The sequence below is a fragment of the Canis lupus genome, chromosome 22 (genome assembly GCF_048164855.1).
Source record: "Canis lupus baileyi chromosome 22, mCanLup2.hap1, whole genome shotgun sequence".
Lineage (NCBI taxonomy): Eukaryota > Metazoa > Chordata > Mammalia > Carnivora > Canidae > Canis > Canis lupus.
In genome coordinates this window covers 30235952-30255637 of record NC_132859.1, presented here as the reverse complement: position 1 = coordinate 30255637, position 19686 = coordinate 30235952, and the positions used below count along the sequence as shown (strand labels likewise).

Here is a 19686-nt window from a genome sequence, read left to right as displayed (position 1 = left end):
AAATCCATCTAGTCTTAAATGTACTTGGCAGAAATTATGGGGAAAATGGTAGATTTAGTGCTTTTGGGGAGGTTCTCAGACATTTAATAATTAATGTCCGGACTTCAAGTATTCATATTACAATTCAATAGCACTACCTTTTCTAATTAGATGGGGTCATGATATGGGACAGATAAATAGATGAAAGATTTGTAATCAGAAAATCATCCCTGCTTTCACAGTAATTAGAACAATTAGACCAAAGTATGGGTGAAAGTAGGTGGAGATAATAATCTTTCACATTTGCATATAGTCTTGGTCTCTACTGAGTATTCTCATCAATACATTAATTCTAATTCATTTCAGCTCAACAAAATTTTTCAGTGAGGTAGACACTATAATCCACATTTTATAGATGAGGAAACCAAGGCTCAATAGGAATAAATTATTGGTCCAAGTATCCTTAATGAGTCAATAGTGTTCCTATGATTTAAAGTTTGAACTCTAAAGCAGCCTGGGTGGCTCAGCGGTTTAGCGCCGCCTTCAACCCAGGGCATGATCCTGGAGACCCGGGATGGAATCCTACGTCGGCCTCCCTGTATGGAGCCTGCTTCTCCCTCTGCCTGTGTCTCTGCCTCTCTCTCTGTGTGTGTCTCATAAATAAATAAATAAAATCTTTAAACTAAAATAAATAAAGTTAGAACTCTAAATTTCAAGCCCAGTTAGTGTTCTTTCCACTCTCCCTCATAGATGGGTCTCATGCATAGCTTTTGAAAAACTACAACCCTTTCCTCTCTCAGCTGTTACTTTTGCTGGAGGCTGTTACTTTAAAATCTGAGTGAGAGTCCTGACCTTCATTCTTAATACTATTAGGGCAGTTGAGCCAAAATATCAAAGAAAGCATTTAATCTCCCACAAATCAGTGACTTTCCCAAACCAAAGGGATTTCTTTGGTTCCTTGTTCATAACCTAATACGGACAGGCCTAAGTGACCCTGGGATCTGAAGCCAGGAAGGCAGCACTGCCAGCCATAAAATAAGGATTACGGCCTTTGGTGAAATAGGATTAAGACACATGACAGAGAAATTTTAGCTTCACCTTCTTTTCTTTCCACTAAAAACTTCTGGGATTTGGAGACAACGAAATAGGCCTACAGAGCATGAGAACATCTTTGTTAAAACATTTACCACAAGCTACATTTTAGCCAATATGAAAAAACATTGACTCCCATTATTCCAATAATGCTATAACATAGGTTCTACTAAGGTGCATTTATAGGTTTAAAAAAGAAGACAAAAACAAAAGCAAACCTCAGGTCTATAGGGTCAAAGATCTGAGATCTTCCTAGTGAGGATAGTAGGATTTCAAAGTATGCTGTTTAATTTCAGAGCCTGTGTTCTGAATCACTAAGTTATGCCACCTTCATAGTATTGGTGGAGAAATATGGAAAATGAGGGTGGCAGCATATGACTCCTAATGGCACATGGGAAACAACTATGGAAAATATGATAGAATCATGTAAAAATACACATAATCAGTTACATAAATGCTAGAGTATAGGTCATGTTTCAATTCTATTCTGTTAAATTTAGACCATGCATTCTTATGGTTATGGTGGGGGCGAGTAGTGATATCACCTTCAAGATTGTGAAAATTGGTTCTTGGGGGACAAAAAAGCCTTGGTGTTCTTATATGTAAAGCTCAGATATATATATGATACATAAACAGATCTAGTTTATCTATAGTAGGATATCTCATGAGGAGATTGTTTAGGTAAACAAATGTCTGAAAAAGCTCTTTGGTGGAGACATTGAAAAAAGATTAAGAAATACTGATCTACATAAACAACTTAAAAAATTTAAAACTAGGAGTTCTTCAGTAGAATTCAATGGGGACTACATCTTTTTTATCTTAAAGATTGATTGGTGATTGATTGATTGATTTGAGAGAGAGAGCATAAGTATGGGCAGAGGAAGAAGCAGACTCCCTGCTCAGCAGGGAGCCCCACAAAGGGTTCTATCCCAGGACCCTGAGATCATGACCTGAGCAAAAGTCAGATGCTTAACAGACTGAGCCACCCACTTTCACCCACATGAAAGTGGTTAGTACACCACCTCTCTTCCACCATAGTCATTTCTGTTACATCACTCTAGAAAAAATGTCCACATATTCTTGTTCTGAAAAAGCATTTTGGTGACACTAAGCTTGACCGTATTTGTTGTAGCAAAACAGGACATGAAGGACTTGATGAAATCTTTCACTGTATGACTTTAAAATGAAACAATATTGTGTACTGTGTGCTCCACTATATTTCTTAGCCCCTTTCCAGTTTGGTGAGGCCGGAGGACTAGTGCTGACCAATGGCCTCAAAGCAGAAGTAACAATTCTCACTCCTAGGGTAAAGCATTCAAGAGTCAGTGACATGTGTTCCAGGTTGTGCAGCTATAAATTGCCAGAGCCTTCAAAAGCCTGGGTCCAGGTGGAAAGATGTGGAGGAGTGGCTCCTGTTCACCTACAAAAGAAAGATAATCTTATTAGGATTTATTGGACAGTTAGGTAGTCAGGGCCAGGGTCCCTAATGAGAAAATATGGAGTTAAGGCAGCTGAGATAAAACAGGACTAACATCCTGTTTTGCAGCTTACATAGGACCATACTAGCATTCTGTTTTGCAGCTTCTGTAAAATGTTCTAAGATAAGACAAGCACAAAACAGTTGTCATTATCAAGGGCAAGGAGCAGTTAAGACATAAGCCCCCAGATGTTAGCAAGAAAAGATCCCTAGCATATTGACATTAACCTAATAGGTAGACAGATATGTGACCAAAGCCCTGATTGCCACAACTCAGCACACCTTGATTGCTTAAGATAGTTCAGCAAAAAAGCTCATAAAAAACCCTTCAACTTAGAAACTCCAAGGGCAAACCTCTTGGATCCCCTCTGTCTCTGGGAGCTTTGTACTATTGCTCAATAAACTTTGCTGCCCACCACTCCTTCATCTGGTCTACATCTTCATGCTTTGAAACGGTGTGACCAAGAACTGCGGCACTAAAGGCAGAGAAATGCTGCAATAGTCTGAGTGAGAAATCAACTCTGCCTGTGTTAGGTCATAGAAATTCCAGGATTAATCTGTTATAGTGTCATACTCTAGCTTATCGTGAAAAATACAAAAGTGATTGCTAATTTTGAGATGTGGAGTTGATATTGGGGTTCCAAATTTATTAATCCCTGCAGCAATTTTATAGCCTTTGTAAAATGTACTCTTGTATAAAGCCAAGGCGTTGTGTACCAGATATAAATGTTTCATAAATGTCCTAATGGAAAACCCATAGGTCTTCTTTAGAAGCAACATATTCTCTTCCTTATTTCTTAAAGAATTCATTCCAGTGACTTCAATGGTGAATCTTAATAATAGAGTCAACTCTTACAGTGGGGTTCACAGGAGTAAAAAAAGAAAACATCATAAATCAAATATTATCAATGCTTTGGGAATTATTTTTTATTTTTATTAAAATATGCTTGCCTCCAGCATTCCTTTTAAGCCCGGCCAAGTTCCTTTTAAATCCTGGGCCTGTGGGCCAGTGCTTATTTGCATGCTAATTACCAGCTAAAGGCATTTTATGCTGATCTAAGCTCTTTAACCAATTAATGAACCAAGAAAAGATGATCTTTCCTTGGAGGAGAATTGCTTACTTTCATCATCATTACCACTGAATTGCATTCATTGTACCCATTGCCTCATACTTCAGGCTTGTTCCTGAATACATAAGTAGAAAATTGAGGAGCCATGGTTGGATGCCACTAAGTAGCTCATTGTGTATATCTATACTTAGGAAACATGCCAGATACTGTAAGTACGTAACTGACACTAAATGGGCAAAAGAAAAGTCCTAAGCAGTCTTCTTGCCATGCCAGGACTTTCTTAGAGTAGTTATATTCTGTCAAAGCTCTTAGATCTTTAGAGGAGTCCTTACATAGCCCCTTAATCACAGAATTGTTATTGGTGTATTTAGAGACACTGCAGACAAATAAAATGGAGAGTCTAGTGAGAATAAAAACTAAGAAGACAATGTCAAACACTCAATGTATGCCAAATGAAGGATGAAAATCGAGATTACTCATGATACTTAGGAATTGGACCTAACTATTTGGTTTCCATATTTTATAAGAGGGTTCCTCATAATTATGAGAGTTTTTTGAAATCTATAGCCATTCACAACAGCTGTTTCAATGACTTAGAATATGCATAAATATACATAAATTTCTTCAAGCACAGGCATTCCCTAATTTCATTGACTAACCAGTTTACCTATCCTGTTCTTTTCCCCGGGAAATTGACCTTTATAATTAGAGGTACAGTTCTAGTTATCAGCCTTATAGGTTTTAAAAAATGCAACAGCACAAATATACAACAGTAATATATTATTTGTCCAGATTATCTATTTCTTGATCTTGACTCTCTGAGGCTTCCTAGACCTACCAATGTAGACAATGAGCAATGACAATATTCTACGCTCAGCATTTCCTCTTCCCAACTATTCTATCTTACTACATCCCCTTGTTCCCTAATAGAGCAGGGTTTCAAAATTAGTAATATGTTGAGAAATACAGCTTTGCTTATTCATTTGTTTTCTTTTTTTTTAAATATTTATTTATTTATTCATGAGAGACACAGGGAGAGAAGGGCAGAGACAGAGGCAGAGGGAGAAGCAGGTTCCCTGCAGGGAGCCTGATGTGGGTCTCAATCCTGGATCCTGGGATCACACTCTGAGTCAAAGACAGACACTCAACTGCTGAGCCACCCAGGTGTCCCAATGTTCATTTGTTTTCTTAAAAACTAATTGATACATTATGCTCTGGAACACTGTCTACCTCTGAGAGAAGGTAACCAAATTTTTTCTATCAGATCAGTAATATAGACCAATATAATAGCTTAGATCATCTGAATAACTCAGTCTCTGGGTAGTTCAGTAGATATATCTTTCTTTCAGATTTGAGTCAACCCTCTAACAAAACTCCTCTCTTCTACCATCAGTGCTACATGGGAACTGAGTGAGGCTGCTCTATCTCTGTCCCTCAAGACAGTTATCAGCACAGAGCAGGCACTCAATAAATACTGTTGAATGAATAGATGAATAAATACACAAGGTTCTCCCTCAAAAGCCCCAACTAAGGCAGGAGCACTTGGATCAGTTCTCTTCTCTTTATTACAATCTAGTGAAGATCTGAAGCAGGGATAGTAGAACATACTCTGAATCCTTCCTTCTGTTGCCATATTTATCTGCCTTCTCTCCATTCTTAGAAACCAGAGAAGTATTCTTTAAACTTTCTCTTCCTGACCAGATCACCTTTATGTAAAACATTTTGCTATTCCACCTACCAAGTATAGCTCTTGGTCAGTTAAAGAACTGATCACGGAGTTTAGTGAATTCTCTCTTCCCCTATACCTTGTTTTCTAATCCAGTGTCCTACTGAACAGGCTAATATCAGACCATTTCATTTTCTACTTTAGGAGGCAGGCCTCTAGACTCAGTCTTAAGAGAAAGAAGGCTGATTCAAAAGAGGTGTGAAGCAAAGTAAATGCCTAGAGTTCAAAATCACAAAATATTCTCCCTGTTTCACTAGGAATTGTAGGAGCATTTAAAATCACCAATGAAGCAAAGGTCAGGACCACTTTGAATGGAAGTTCACAATTCACTGGTAACTGATCTGCAGGAAAAAAAAAAAGCAATTGGTGTACATTTGGTCAGAGACTGCATTTCTGAAAATTGGTCACTTCACCTCCCTCTTCAGTATATGCCAAAGACTAATGACAGTGATGGTTCAATGAAAAAGAGAGTGGTTTTCATGGGAATAATGAAACTGGAATACTTGCTAGAGTCCACTAGTTATGACCTCCTCTTTGCTTGCTTTGTATGCTGTCCCTGCTATTCCAAGCACTCTTTTAGTTGTTAGTATTAAATATCCCCATGTTTTCATGGGGTTTGCATAAAGGCATACTCAAAGCTTGCTGAAGGAGAATGGGAGATAACAAATGGCATGCCAGATATTTTGCTTTTAGCCTGCTTGCCTATGCTGCAAAATACTGAGTTGATTAAATAATCTATGCTCTAATATTAGCTATGATAAAGAGAGCTATTCAAATTAGTGCTATGGATCCCACCATTGGCTTCACAGAATCTCCTACAGAATTGCTAGAAAATACTGATTCTTGGACTCTACCCTCAGATATTCTGATTTAATTTTTCTGCGTTGGGGCCTGGGCACTGATTTTTTTTCTTCCCTGAAACTCCTCAGGTGCTTGCAATAGGAAGTTCTGGAGGCAGGATTTGGAACCACTGGATTCAGGGCCATTCTGTTATTAATTGCCTGATCCTAGACAAGCTGCCTAACTGTGTGTACCTCATGTTCCTCATTTTAAAATGTAATGTAATAATGCTAACTTACAGACTTATTTTGAAGAATATTGTTTGATAGTGCACGAAAAAAATGTTTGGAAACGCCAAAGTTCTATACAAATGTTAACTATGCACCTGAAACTTAAATAATTACTCAGATTATATTAAATGATTTGGATTAGAAACATTTAAAAACATGATAAGAGTAATAAAAATAATAATAAACCACTCTGTCAACTCCAGGAGAAGGTCTTTGCAAGTCTTAAATAGAATATGGTTTCTGTGACCTCTGTGAAGCAACTGCAGTGATGCAGTTTTTTCTTTTGTAGTCTATAAGTTTCTCTCTGGAGACCATACTTAATAAAACTGAATTTGATTTTAAATTTATTTTCACCTAGATAATTCTTATTTCTCTGACTTCCCCATCATATGTATTTCCCCAATTCAGAATGGAGTTCTACAGTACTATGGATCCTCTGAGAGGAGCTTGCAGATGGAATGCAAAATACATATTTATTATACCCATTGCTTGTTTATGAAGCTAAAGGGCAGCGGGGAGCCATTTGAATGTGCTGTTGTTTGCAGTGATAGAGTGGAAGAACATGAAGAGGAGAGAAATTACCTTAAAGCAGGGGAGGGCCAAAGGATAGGATGCATTTGCTGCATAGCTTTCCAATAAAAATATCCTAAGTAGAATGCTGGAGCTATTCCTGGATAGTAGGAGACAACATGACTGGCAGAAAAGGAAAAAGAAGTAGCCAAACAAAGAAAGAGTATATTTGAAGGTCACCAAGAATAGGTGATTTGATTCCTTAGTGAGGGCTTGGTAAACAGGCCAATGATGTATGGTCTTTTAAATACCAACCCAGGAAACACTTGCATCCTATGAAATGATTTCTGGCTACTCTATCTGATTTCGCTTTACCTTCAAATGAAGGAGCTCTAAATTGGCACAAATGCTCACCTAAGGACATTGAAATAAAATTGAACCCAGTTATATCCCACATATATCACCACAGACAGAGCCCAAGAGGTTCTCTAGGCAGATATCTGCCAGAGAACCAAAATGGAAGACTTCCAGTGGTTGTGCCAAAGATGCTGTGCTTAACTCTCCATGCAGTTGAAAGACATTCTCAACATATTCATCACGTCCAATGATGTTTTGGCCTGGGGAGTTGTGTTCCACTTAATCTCTGACTCAAATCAACAATCAAGGACAAAACAGCATTGTTGGTGACCTCATGTTAAAAACATCTATCATTACTACAATAATCTTACACAATTGAAACTAGAGGAGATGAACTCTCCTCCTCCAGTCTTTTTATTTTATTTTTTTTGATGGAATGTTAGGCTATTTTAGGGGCAGTAAAATAAATATATTTATGTATGAACAATCATACAAGAAAATGGGTATGTAATCTTTAAACTATGTATGCAATAAATAGCTTCCTTAAATGAATCATCCCAGGAAATAGAGTGTTATTTCTATCCCAGCCTTTGCTGATCTACACTTGCTTTAAGCTACATATCTCAACATTGCTGACATCTAGAAATGCAGTGCATAAGCTGTAGCTCCTACATCTGCCTCATCTCACGTTCCCCCTGTGCCTCAATTCTAAGGCATGCCATACATTTCACTCCAAATGTTTCCCAGGTTCTTTTGATTATCTTATGGTCGGATGATGACCAAACTTGGTGTAAGAGAGGGCATTTCAGAAACCTCAATAAATAGGCTTTCAAAGGGAATACCAACATTAGAAAATGATGAAGAAAAGACATGACTTCCAGCCAAGCTCCAGAGAGTTGAAATCCTTTCTGAAAAGATGATGAAGAGCAGGTCCTTCTGTCTCTCTTAGGGTTGCTCTAGTGCCAGCCAGATGCTTGCAGAGCCAGGCTGTTAGCACGTGCCTTGCCAGGGAACGTTAGAGAGAAACATGAGAAACAGCACATTAAGACCTTGTTCCAAAATGAGGTTCTTTAGGGGGAAAAAATTAGCAAAATCCTTCTGATGTTCAAATACTGTGTATTTTATGCACAGCCTAAATTAATAAAATGATGGCAATAAAAACAGATTTCATTCTTTATTTATACCCCAAGTGTTCCAGAATTTTTTTCAAAGAAATTGGTCAGACAGACCTTGGATGCCAGCCTTCCACTTATTTATCAACATGAGAATGGAGACAGTGTAGATAATTAAATCCACTTACAGGGTCAGATGCAGGAAAGGCTAAAAATAAGTGATGTTTGTTCTCACAAGTTTTTCTGTACCTGAGAAGACTTGGGTTTTAGTTACATCTCTATTAATACCTAAACAAATGGCCCTGGCCAAGCTCTTTTACTTTATAGGCATTAAGATGGCTTACTAATATTTCTCCCCCACCTCTCTCCTCTATAATATTTGGTGACTTTTGTTCTGCCAAAAACATCTGGGATATATGCTTATTCCATCTTAGGTTGTTCATTTTCTAGGCCAGTAGTTCTCAAAGCATAGTCCGGCAGCATCAGCATTGCCTAAGAACTTGTAGAAACACAGATTCTTAGGCCTTACCCTAAGCTTGCTGAATCAGAAGCTCTGGGGAAGGGCCCCAGCACTCTTCACTTTATCAAATCCTGGAATATGGTTCTGGTAGAAGCTAAAGTTTAAGAACCACTGAACTAAGCTATGCCCTACAATCTCCATCATTGTTTTTATTCAGTAAAACTTTTTGAGTCAAGGTGTAAATATATGAAAATAAATTATTTACAAAATAATAGAAAGTCAAGAGTGAAACCTAGAGCCAGGAGAACCTGGAAGGAAACATTGGCTTTTGATGCTGCCTTGGTTAAAATTGCATAACTTGGCCTAAGCCATCACTTTCCCTCTGCTCATCTGTAAAAGGGTAACAAAAACACTGAGTAATTCAAGGGCCTGTTGTGAGAATTATGTGATACTATTTGTGTCTGAAAGATAATAAGCACTCAGTTAATGGGAGCTATTATTGTTGAGTTACTTAGGTATTTTGTTAGTGTTACTAATTATTTTACCTAAAACATTTTAAAAATAGCATTGTGAAAATTTGAGATTCACTGAGTGTGATGGCCAGAATAAGGACCCCTCAAAGATAGCCAGGCACTGATTCCCTGGAATCCGTGAATATGTTTCTTTACTTGGCAGAAAGGATATTGCAGATTTGACTTAGGGTACTGAGCTTCAGATGAGGAAATTATTCAGATATTTTGGGTGGACCAATTTAACATATGAGTCCTTAAAAGTGGAGAACCTTTCCCAGCTATGATCAGAGCAAGATGTAATGCTGGAAGGAAGGTCAAAGAGATGGTATACTGCTCTTTTAAGATGGAAGAAGGAGGTCAAGAACCAAGAGATGTGGTTAGTATCCAGCAACTAGAAAGGAAAAGAAAATAGGTCCTCACCTGCAAACTCCAGAAAAGAATGCAGACTTGCTCATACCTTGATTTCAACTCAATGAGACCTGTGTCAGACTTCTGATTTACAAAACTATAAGATAATTAATTTGCGTTAAGTCACAATGTTTCTGGTGATTTGTCAAGGGAGTAATAGAAAATGATTACATAGGTCACTAAAACTATTTGGACAGGTTTCCTTTAATTTATTCCTTATAAACAGCTGCCCAAAATGTCTCAGTGTATGACTAACCTTACCGGAGATCATTTCAAACTTCCTCTTGGCTAACAGCTTTAACTTACTCCCAAACCAAGATGTATCCAAGGCTAGTTTGACCTCCAGCTATTCATTCCTTCCCCATCTACCAAAAGAGATGAATTAATGACCGGAAAAACAAAGGACTTAGATAATCCATAAAATGGATAAGCAGTGACTGAATAATTAATTGCAATTTAACTATGGTTACAGCTTCTTATCTAAAACAAAGATATAGTATATTCCAGGATATTTAAATCTGTATAGCAATAAGCTCTTTCTCTTTTTTTTTAAATATTTTTTTTATTGGAGTTCAATTTGCCAACATATAGCGTAACACCCAGTGCTCATGCTCTTTCTCTAATTTCTTCTTGGAAGTCATTGGGAAAGAAACCCAAGGCACGTTGTAACACCCATGTAATTTGTGTAATGTAAAACACTACTTCTAATGATGATTAACATCATTGCAATGATCTTATTTATCATAAAATAGCTTTGCAAAACTTTTTTTTTAGCTTTTCAAGACTTCTGATGATTATGGAACTAAGAAAAATCAATGGTAAATTTACATAGAGAATCTGATTTTAAAAAGAACTGTTTTTTAAAAGAAAAAATGAGAAATAATGCACTGGGATACATATATAGGATTCGGCGATATTCTTGTGATATTGTTAAGTCAGAAAGGAAAGAAACATATTTTGGAAATATCTTTACCTTATAGATTTCTGAGTATAATTCTCTATAAAACAAAACAAACAAACACCTATAACAGGGGTTAATATACACAAAAGTTCAAACAAATAATTGGTATATACTCTAATATTAGGGTTTTATGTATTGAGTATAGGCTTTGCTGAGCAATTCAGGATATGTGAAATTTAAACTTTTCTTCAAATTTGATCACATTTTCTTTCAGTGACAAGCTCTAATGACTTAGTGACTTAGGCAAACGAATAAAAAATTATAACCAAAGTGGATTCTATTTATCTGTTCTATTAATTCATATATTAGTAATCATTTTTCCTATCAGTGGTAACTAAATTTTTTGTTGGGTTGTTGTTTATACTTTTTGGATACTTATTTTGCATGTCTTACTTTTGTTATATATGTTTTATAGTCTATATACTATATGGTCTTTAAACCATTTACCACAACCAGGTGATTACACAGCTGATAATGCTTCTCATCTTTGGATTGTATTCAACTGTCCTTAGTGAACACATTTGGAATGTGTATGTTTCAAGGATATAATGAATACCATCATGCAGTGGCAAATAAATTCATTGATAAATACTGGCATTGCCCTTTGTTTCCAGGAAGTCACTCTGATTTCTATATTGAATTCCTTGAGCTACAGTATCCAAATTCCCCATCTATTACTCTGGGTTTTGAGTCTACACAGAACTGGGAAATCAAAAAGTAAAGATCTAAACATTTAAACCAAAGCACTCATTATTTTAAAACAGTTAAAAAAATTTTTTTAGAATAAAGATTTTTTAAAAAAATTTACTTACATCAATCAGATAAATTGTTTTATTCTATCTTTTGTGTGTAATTCCAATTTTTGCAACCAGGATATCATTGTGGAAAAAAATAGGAGATTTATGGGTAGTATATAGTTGATTTAAGAATATTATTTTGAGGGATCCCTGGGTGGCGCAGCGGTTTGGCGCCTGCCTTTGGCCCAGGGCGCGATCCTGGAGACCCGGGATCGAATCCCACATCGGGCTCCCGGTGCATGGAGCCTGCTTCTCCCTCTGCCTGTGTCTCTGCCTCTCTCTCTCTCACTGTGTGCCTATCATAAAAAAAAAAAAAAAAAAAAAAGAATATTATTTTGAGAGAATGTCTTAAATGTGACATACCTAGTAACAAATTAGACACTGTATGTATTTAATTTTGAAAGCACCCTGAAATTTTCAACAAACTTATATCCTCTTAATTTTCTGGATAATTATTTAATATACTAGTGTGTGATTATTGATTTCTAAAATGAAGCAGTTAAACATATACAGTCATATGCTCCCAGGGAGTTTATAATGTATAGGATGGAGTTTTCTAACTTTAAATAGAAATAGAAAAAATAAAAACAATTAACTTGAAGCAGAAGTCCCAAAGGAGACCCCACACACTATTTTCAGGTTTACTTATTCAGATCTGCTATTACTCTAAAATAGCTCAAAGAGTCATAAGAAATAGTTTCCTTTAAGTATGTACATGCTGGAGTAGCCTGTTACCCTTCACTAGCCAGCCATGTTAAAACCTCACACCTTGCTGAAAAGATTTGGGTTTGAATACATGTGACTTATTGCCAGTTAGTGGCTAATGTTGATAAGTCACCAATCCAAAGAAGTTTTAAGAAAAAGACTCTTTCTGTATATACATGATTGCTTTCTCCTTTGCTAATCCTTACCTTACCCAATTTATAGGACTTCTACTTTATAGACTACCTTAACAATTTAATGAGGTGACTCTGGTTTCATGTTGCCTGGTGAATTGTGCCTGAATAAAAATATCTTAAGTTCATTAATCAAAGGTGTCAAATTGTGTTATATTCTATTGCTGTTCATTGCCAAGTTTGTATATGCAGAGTCATGATGAAAGGTCAAATACTTCTCATTAACAAGAATATAATGAATGAAATAGAATAAACCATGAAGAAGTGCGAATCTTCTGGATTTCTTATAGAAGTAAAAGCTCTTTTGATATTAATGCACAGTCCAATTGCACTAGGTAGCTTACTGAAGTGTAAAATTGCTGACCTCTAGTTCATTAATATATTTAATGAGTACATATTGACTATCTAGCATGGTACTTATGCATTCTGTTAGGTAAGAGGATGAAACAGTAAACAAAACAGGCAAATTCCCTAGATCAAGATATATATATTAGACTTCACTGAAAAAGTGAAAGTAAGCAAAGTAAGCAAAGAGTTGATGGAGCTGAGAAAGAAACCATGTAGACATTTAGAAAGAGCATTCTAGGCATAGGGAACAGCCTGTGTAGAGAACTCACAAATGGATTTTGCCAGTTTGTTCAAAGAACATCAGTGAGGCCAGGGTGTTTGGGATAGAGTGTGAATTGGGAAGAACAGTAGGAACTGAAATCTGAGAGATAATCACGGCCAAGTTGTGTATGGTTCAGGGGCATTGTTGTGTTTACTCTAAGAAAGAAAAATTAATGAATTGCAAAGTTTGCTTAGAGAAATTATATAATCTGTCATAACTCCTCTGGTTTCTCTGTTCAGAATAGACTATGGAGAATCACAGGCCAAAGGAAGGGAGAATTCCAGGGCTATTAAGTAATCTAGAGAGTTAAAGATGGTGGCTCAGAAGAAGGTAGTAGCCATGGAGGCGGGAGGTAGTAGTTGTGTTCTGAGTCTGTCAATGCAGCAAGTCCAAAGATGACTAAAATAAGGGGAAAATGAAGGGGTCCCTATCTCACACTAGCCCTAGCCATCACATCAAGGCAGCCTCAGTGTGGCACAAATTGGGGCACCCCTAGTCATCACTCATTATGGGTCCAGCCATGTCACCAAGGTGAGAGGGGCAAAGCTCCCCAGGACACTTCAAGCCCGTACTGCTTTGATATACACTGCCAGGATGCCGTCTGCACAGAACACCCTGGGAACTTCTGCCCCATGCCTGCCTTGGTTTTTGCCAAATCACCATGTTGCTTCCTGTGAGGAGTACCCCAGGACATGTTGGCTTATACTCACTTTGGATTTAGTTGTCCTCTCAAGACAACCTATGTGTGGAGAGACTGATTACTCCCTTGCTTGTACCACTTCAACTTTAACAGTCTGGCCAGGTTGCCCTCTGTGCAGAGACACCCAGGACTGTCTGGGTCTGCATCCACTTCAGCTCCAGCCATCCCACCACATTGTCCCCAGCACAGAGTACCCTGAGACCCCCAGCCTATGACAGCCACAGCTCTGACCAGCCAAAGTAACCAGGCAATACAGTCTACACAGATGATGACCATACACAAGATCATCCCTTCAAGTTTAGGAGACGTAACTATTCTACCTAACTCATAATATAAATACAGAAAGTCAAGCAAAATAAGGAGCCCGAGAAATATGTTCTAAAGGAAAGAATAAGACAAAACCCTAGAAAAAGAACTAAATGAAACAAAAATAAGCAATCTACATGATAAAGAGTTCAAAGTAATAGCCATAAAAATGCTCACCAGACTGGAGAGAAGAGTGATGAATTCAGTAAGAACTTCAACTAAGAGAATGTATTTCAAAAATCAGAGTTGAAGAATTCAGTGACTAAAGTAAGAAATATACTAGAGGAAATCAGCAGTAGATTAAAGGCTGCAGAAGAACAGATCAGCCATCTGGGAGCCAGGGCAATGGAAAGCCTCTATGATGAATAGCAAAAAGAAAAAATAATAGAAAAAAATTAGGATAAGAGATTTCTTAGACAACATCAAGTGAGCCAAACATTAGCATCGTAGGGGTCCAAGAAGTGAAAGAACAAAAGGAGCAGAAAATTTATTTGAGGGTGTCTGGGTGGCTCAGTGGTTGAGCATCTGCCTTTGGCTCAGGTCATGATCCAGGGGTCTTGGGATTGAGTCCCACATCATGCTCCCTGAAGGGAGTCTGCTTCTCCCTCTGCCTATGTCTCTGCCTCTCTCATGAATAAGTAAATAAAAATTCTTTTTAAAAAAAGAAAATTTACTTGAAGAAATAATAGTGGAAAACTTCCCTAACCTAGGGAAGGAAGCAGACATTCAAGTTTAAGAAGCAGAGAATTCTAAGTAAGATGGACCCAAGGAGTTCCACACCAAAACACATAATAATTAAAATGTCAAAGATTAAAGATACAGAGAGAATTTGCAGCAAGAGAGAAGCAACTGGTTATGTAAAAGGCAAATCCTATCAGCTAATTATTCAGCAAAAACTTTGCAGGCCAGAGGGGAGTGGCAGGATATATTAAAACTTCTTCTTCTTTTTTTTTTTTTTATGTTAAAACTTCTGAAGGAAAAAACTTACAACCAAGAATACTCCACCTGATAAGATTATTAAGAACGGAAGGAGAGCTAAAGAGTTTCCCAGACTAATGTTAAAGGAATTTGTCACCACTAAACTTGGTTTACAAGGAATTTTAAAGTGATATTTTTAAATAGAAAAGAAAAATCCATAATTAGAGGAAAACTATAAAAGTATATAAAACATTACTAAAAGCAAACAGATAATAAAGATAAAAGTGCAATCACTTATATAGCTAATGTGAAGGTTAAAAGCCAAAGGTAGTAAATTGATTATATCTAAAAAAAATAGCTAAGGGGGTTCACAAAAAGAAAAATATGTAAATATATGACAATGTATACATAAAATCTTGAGGCGTAAGTAAAAATGAAGTCATTGTAGCATTCTTTCAAACTTAGGTGACCATCAACTTAATTTAGACCGCTATATATTTAGAATGGCTTTTGTGAACCTCATGGTTCTACATGGTAATCACAAAACAAAAAACTATAACAGATACACACACACACACACACACACACACAAATAAATAAAGAGAAGGAAGCCAAGCATAAACAAGAAAAGACAGCCAGAGAAGCACCCAGGGTTACTAGATACTAGTAGAAGGTAAGAATTAATGAACCAGAGTTGAAATAAGTGAGATAGATAGTCAAAAGAAAAAAAGAAAAGCTATTGAGACTACATCAAAATAAAAAAAAAAATTGCACAGCACAGGAAACCATCAACAAAATGAAAAAGCAAACTGCTGAATGGGAAAAGATATTTGAAAATGATATATCTGACAGGTTTAATATTCAAAATATACAAAAACCTTACTCAACACCAATAATGTCTGATTAAAAAATTGAAGATAGCCTGAATATACATTTTTCCAAAGACTTACAGATGGCCACAGACACATGGAAAGATGCTTAACATCACTAACCATCAGGGAAATGCAAATCAAAACCCCAATGACATATCACCTTACACCTGTCAGAATGACTAGTATCAAAAAGACAAGAAATAACAAGTGTTGACAAGGATAAGGAGAAAAAAATAACCCCTGTACACTTTTGGTAGAAATGTAAATTGGTGTTGCCAGTGTGGAACACAGTATTGACGTTTCTCAGAGTTACAAAATGAAATACCCTATGATCCAATAATTCCACCACTGGGTATGTGGTGGAAAAAAAACAATAAAACCAGAAACACCCATTTGAAAAGGTACATCACCCTTACATTTATTGCAGCATTAATTCACAATAATGGAGATATGAAAGCAATCCAAGTGCTCATCAAAAGAGAATGGATAAATAATTGGTGTGTATGTAAATATATATATAATTATAATATATATATATATAAATTAATGGAGTATTGCTCAGCCATAAAAAAAGAATGAGATCTTGCCCTTTGCAGCAACATGGATGGACCTAGAGGGTATTATACTAACTAAAATAAATCAGACAGAGAAAGACAAAAACTATATGATTTCACTTATTTAGGGAATCTATAAAACAAAATGAATGAATAAGCTACAAAGAGTAGAAACAGACTCATCAATTCAGCGAAGGCAGTGGTTACCAGAGAGGAAGGTATTGGAATGATGGGCAAGATGGGTTAAGGGGAGTGGGAGGTACAGTCTTCCAGTTATGTAATGAATAAGTCATGGAAATGAAAAGTACAACCTAGTGAATATAGTCAATGATATTTTAATAGTGTTGTATGGTGACAGATGGTAGCTACAATGTGGTTAAGTATAACATAACATATAAACTTGTCAAATCATCATATTGTACACCTGAAAGTAATATAACATTACACGTCAACTATATTTCAATTTAAAAAAAGTAAGTGCAAAAGATGTTCAGGAGCACATCTTTTTCTTTTGATTAATGTGATCTATTATTATATCACTACTACAGAACTATTGCAAAATGTTGCAGTTTGTTCTTGATTTTCCACACAATTACAGTCAATTTTTAGTTCACAAAAAGGAATAAAGACCTGATGAAGAAATAAACCAACCTTGAATATGCAATTGTATATTTCGATTAAAAAGTCCATTTTAATCCATAGATTAATCTAGCAGCATAAAAACATGAAGATTTTAGGCATGCCAAGGAAACAGGGTGGCCAAAATCAGTGCATGAAATCTTTTTAAATAAAGAAAACATTGCTTTTTATTCTCTAAGCTGCACTGTCCAATATGGGAGCCACTAGACAGTGGCTAGTGAGCAGTTGAAGTGTGGCTAGTCTGAACTGAAAGCATTGCAAGTGTAAAATACATACCAGATTTCAAAGACTTAGTGTAGGAAAAGCACGTAAAATACCTAATATTTTTATGTTGAAACAATAAATCTTTGAATATATTAGGCTAAATAAAATTATGTTAACATTAATTTAATCTATTTTAATTTTTTTCTAGTATGGAAATTTAAAATTACATACATTGGTTATATTTATGACTCACATATTTCTACTGCACATTTCTTCTCTCAGGTATAAAATAAGAAGGAATAAGATTTTAAATATTTTCTTATCTCCTATATCCCTTATAAAATTTTGCTTGACCTTAAAGTGATGAAAAAGAACCTGTTTCTGGCAAGGGAGAGGAAAGTTGATAGAATGCAATGGGAAAATACATGATGTATTTTTAAGGATGTATCTCCCTCACTTCCCTCTCCCAGATCCCTTTTTTAAAGACTTTATTTATTTGAGAGAGAGCGTGAGCATAAGCAGGGGAATGGGGAGAAGGAGAAGCAGACTCCCCAAGCAGGGAGCCTGAGGTAGCACTCAAACCCACGACCCTGGGATCATGATGAGCCAAAGGCAACCACTGAACTGACTGAGCCACTCAGATGCTCTTCCTTTTTTTTTTTTTTTTTAAGATTTATTTATTTATTCATTAGAGACACAGGAAGAAAGAGGCAGAGACACAGGCAGAGGGAGAAGCAGGCTCCCCACAGGGAACCCATTAAGTGACTCCATCCCAGGACCCCGGGATCATGACTTGAGCCAAAGGCAGATGCTCAGCCACTGAGCCACCCAGGCAGGTGCCTTTCACTCATCTTTTTTAAAGCAGATAATTCCTAATGATAAAGAAACAAATTTCCACATGTCAGAGATAATATGTTCATATGAACAGTTAAATTCTAGCTAAAGCCTCCTGCCTCAGACTTACAAAAAGTGTAATTTCATTTTATTTTTAATTTATTGATCACTGACATTAAAAAAAAAGAACCAAAAATATTGTATACGCCTAGTTTCTGTACCTGGTCAGGGACCACACTGTCAGTTAAATTGTTTAGTGCCATGTAGAATTCAAAAGAGAATTCTCAATTGTCCAAAACACTAATTTTCAAATTCTAAATAAATCTTAAATCAGTGTATATAACATTGCATATCTTAGTTTAATTATTCTAAGTTTTTTTATTTCTGGTATAATATTTACTACCTGAATTAAATATTCTTTATGTAGTTCTTGTGGATAAGCATAGCAACCCCCCTTAATCCAAGACTAAAGATGCAACAAAAATATTTATTATAAGGGATGCCTGGGTGGCGCAGTGGTTGAGCATCTGCCTTCGGCTCAGGACATGATCCTGGAGATCTGGAATCGAGTCCCATATCAAGCTCCTGCAGGGAGGCTGCTTCTCCCTCTGCCTGTGTCTCTGCCTCTCTCTGGAAGGCTTTGGTCCAAGGCCATTTTTGCCGCCTATAAATGGGGTCTCCGGAACCAGAGGGAGCACACAGCTCTACTTAAGATCGAAGGTGTTTATGCTTGAGATGAAACAGTTCTATCTCGGCAAGCGATGTGCTTATGTCTACAAAGCAAAGAACAACACAGTAACTCCTGGTGGCAAACCAAGCAAAACCAGAGTAATCTGGGGAAAAGTAACTCGTGCTCATGGAAACAGCCGCATGGTTCGTGCCAAATTCCGAAGCAACCTTCCTGTGAAAGCTATTGGCCACAGAATCCACGTGATACTGTACCCCTCAAGGATTTAAACTTACAAAAAAAAAAAAAAAAAAAAAAAAAAAAAAAAAAAAGCAGGGGAATGGATGTCTCTAATGAATAAATAAATAAAACCTTTAAAAATATTTATTATACCCTCCAATGTTCTATAGATAGTTTTCTGTTTGACACATTATGAACATGACTCATTTTGGCTATTTTTTTTTTTTTACAAGGTGTGAGACTTAACAGAGATTTACTTATTTATTTATACTTGGCCTATGGGTATTCATGTTTTAGCAAAGATTTCATTCTTTCACTGCACTGCTTTTGCAACTTTGTCAAATATCAGTTGGGCATATTCATGAGCCTATTTTGTAATTCTCTCTTTTGTTCCACACAGTTTTGATTGCTGTAAGTATATGATCTTGAAATCAGGAAAGGGAACTCCCCCATTTTATTTGTTTTTTTTTTTTTTGGGATCCCTGGGTGGCGCAGCGGTTTGGCGCCTGCCTTTGTCGCAGGGTGCGATCCTGGAGACCTGGGATCGAATCCCACATCGGCTCCCGGTGCATGGAGCCTGCTTCTCTCTCTGCCTGTGTCTCTGCCTCTCTCTCTCTCTGTGTGACTATCATAAATAAATTTTTAAAAAATTATTTATTTTTTTCAGAATTCTTTTAGCTGTTCTAGTTCCTTTGCCTTTCTATACTAATCTTTT

The 19686-nt window shown here is 36.6% G+C and overlaps 1 long non-coding RNA gene and 1 pseudogene across 1 annotated transcript in view; one reads left to right on the top strand and one right to left on the bottom strand.

Moving 5' to 3' along the window:
* Nucleotides 1–1235: 1235 nt before the first annotated feature.
* LOC140614107 (uncharacterized) overlaps nt 1236–19686 on the bottom strand; it is a 35774-nt gene continuing 17323 nt past the window's right edge. Inside the window, exons 2-4 of the long non-coding RNA XR_012015001.1 lie at nt 9786–9870; nt 8128–8282; nt 1236–2491 (exon numbers count right to left, since the gene is read on the bottom strand). This is a non-coding gene — a long non-coding RNA (uncharacterized lncRNA). The remainder of the gene's footprint in view (nt 2492–8127; nt 8283–9785; nt 9871–19686) is intronic.
* Nucleotides 13350–19026, top strand: LOC140613727 (large ribosomal subunit protein eL33 pseudogene; annotated as a pseudogene).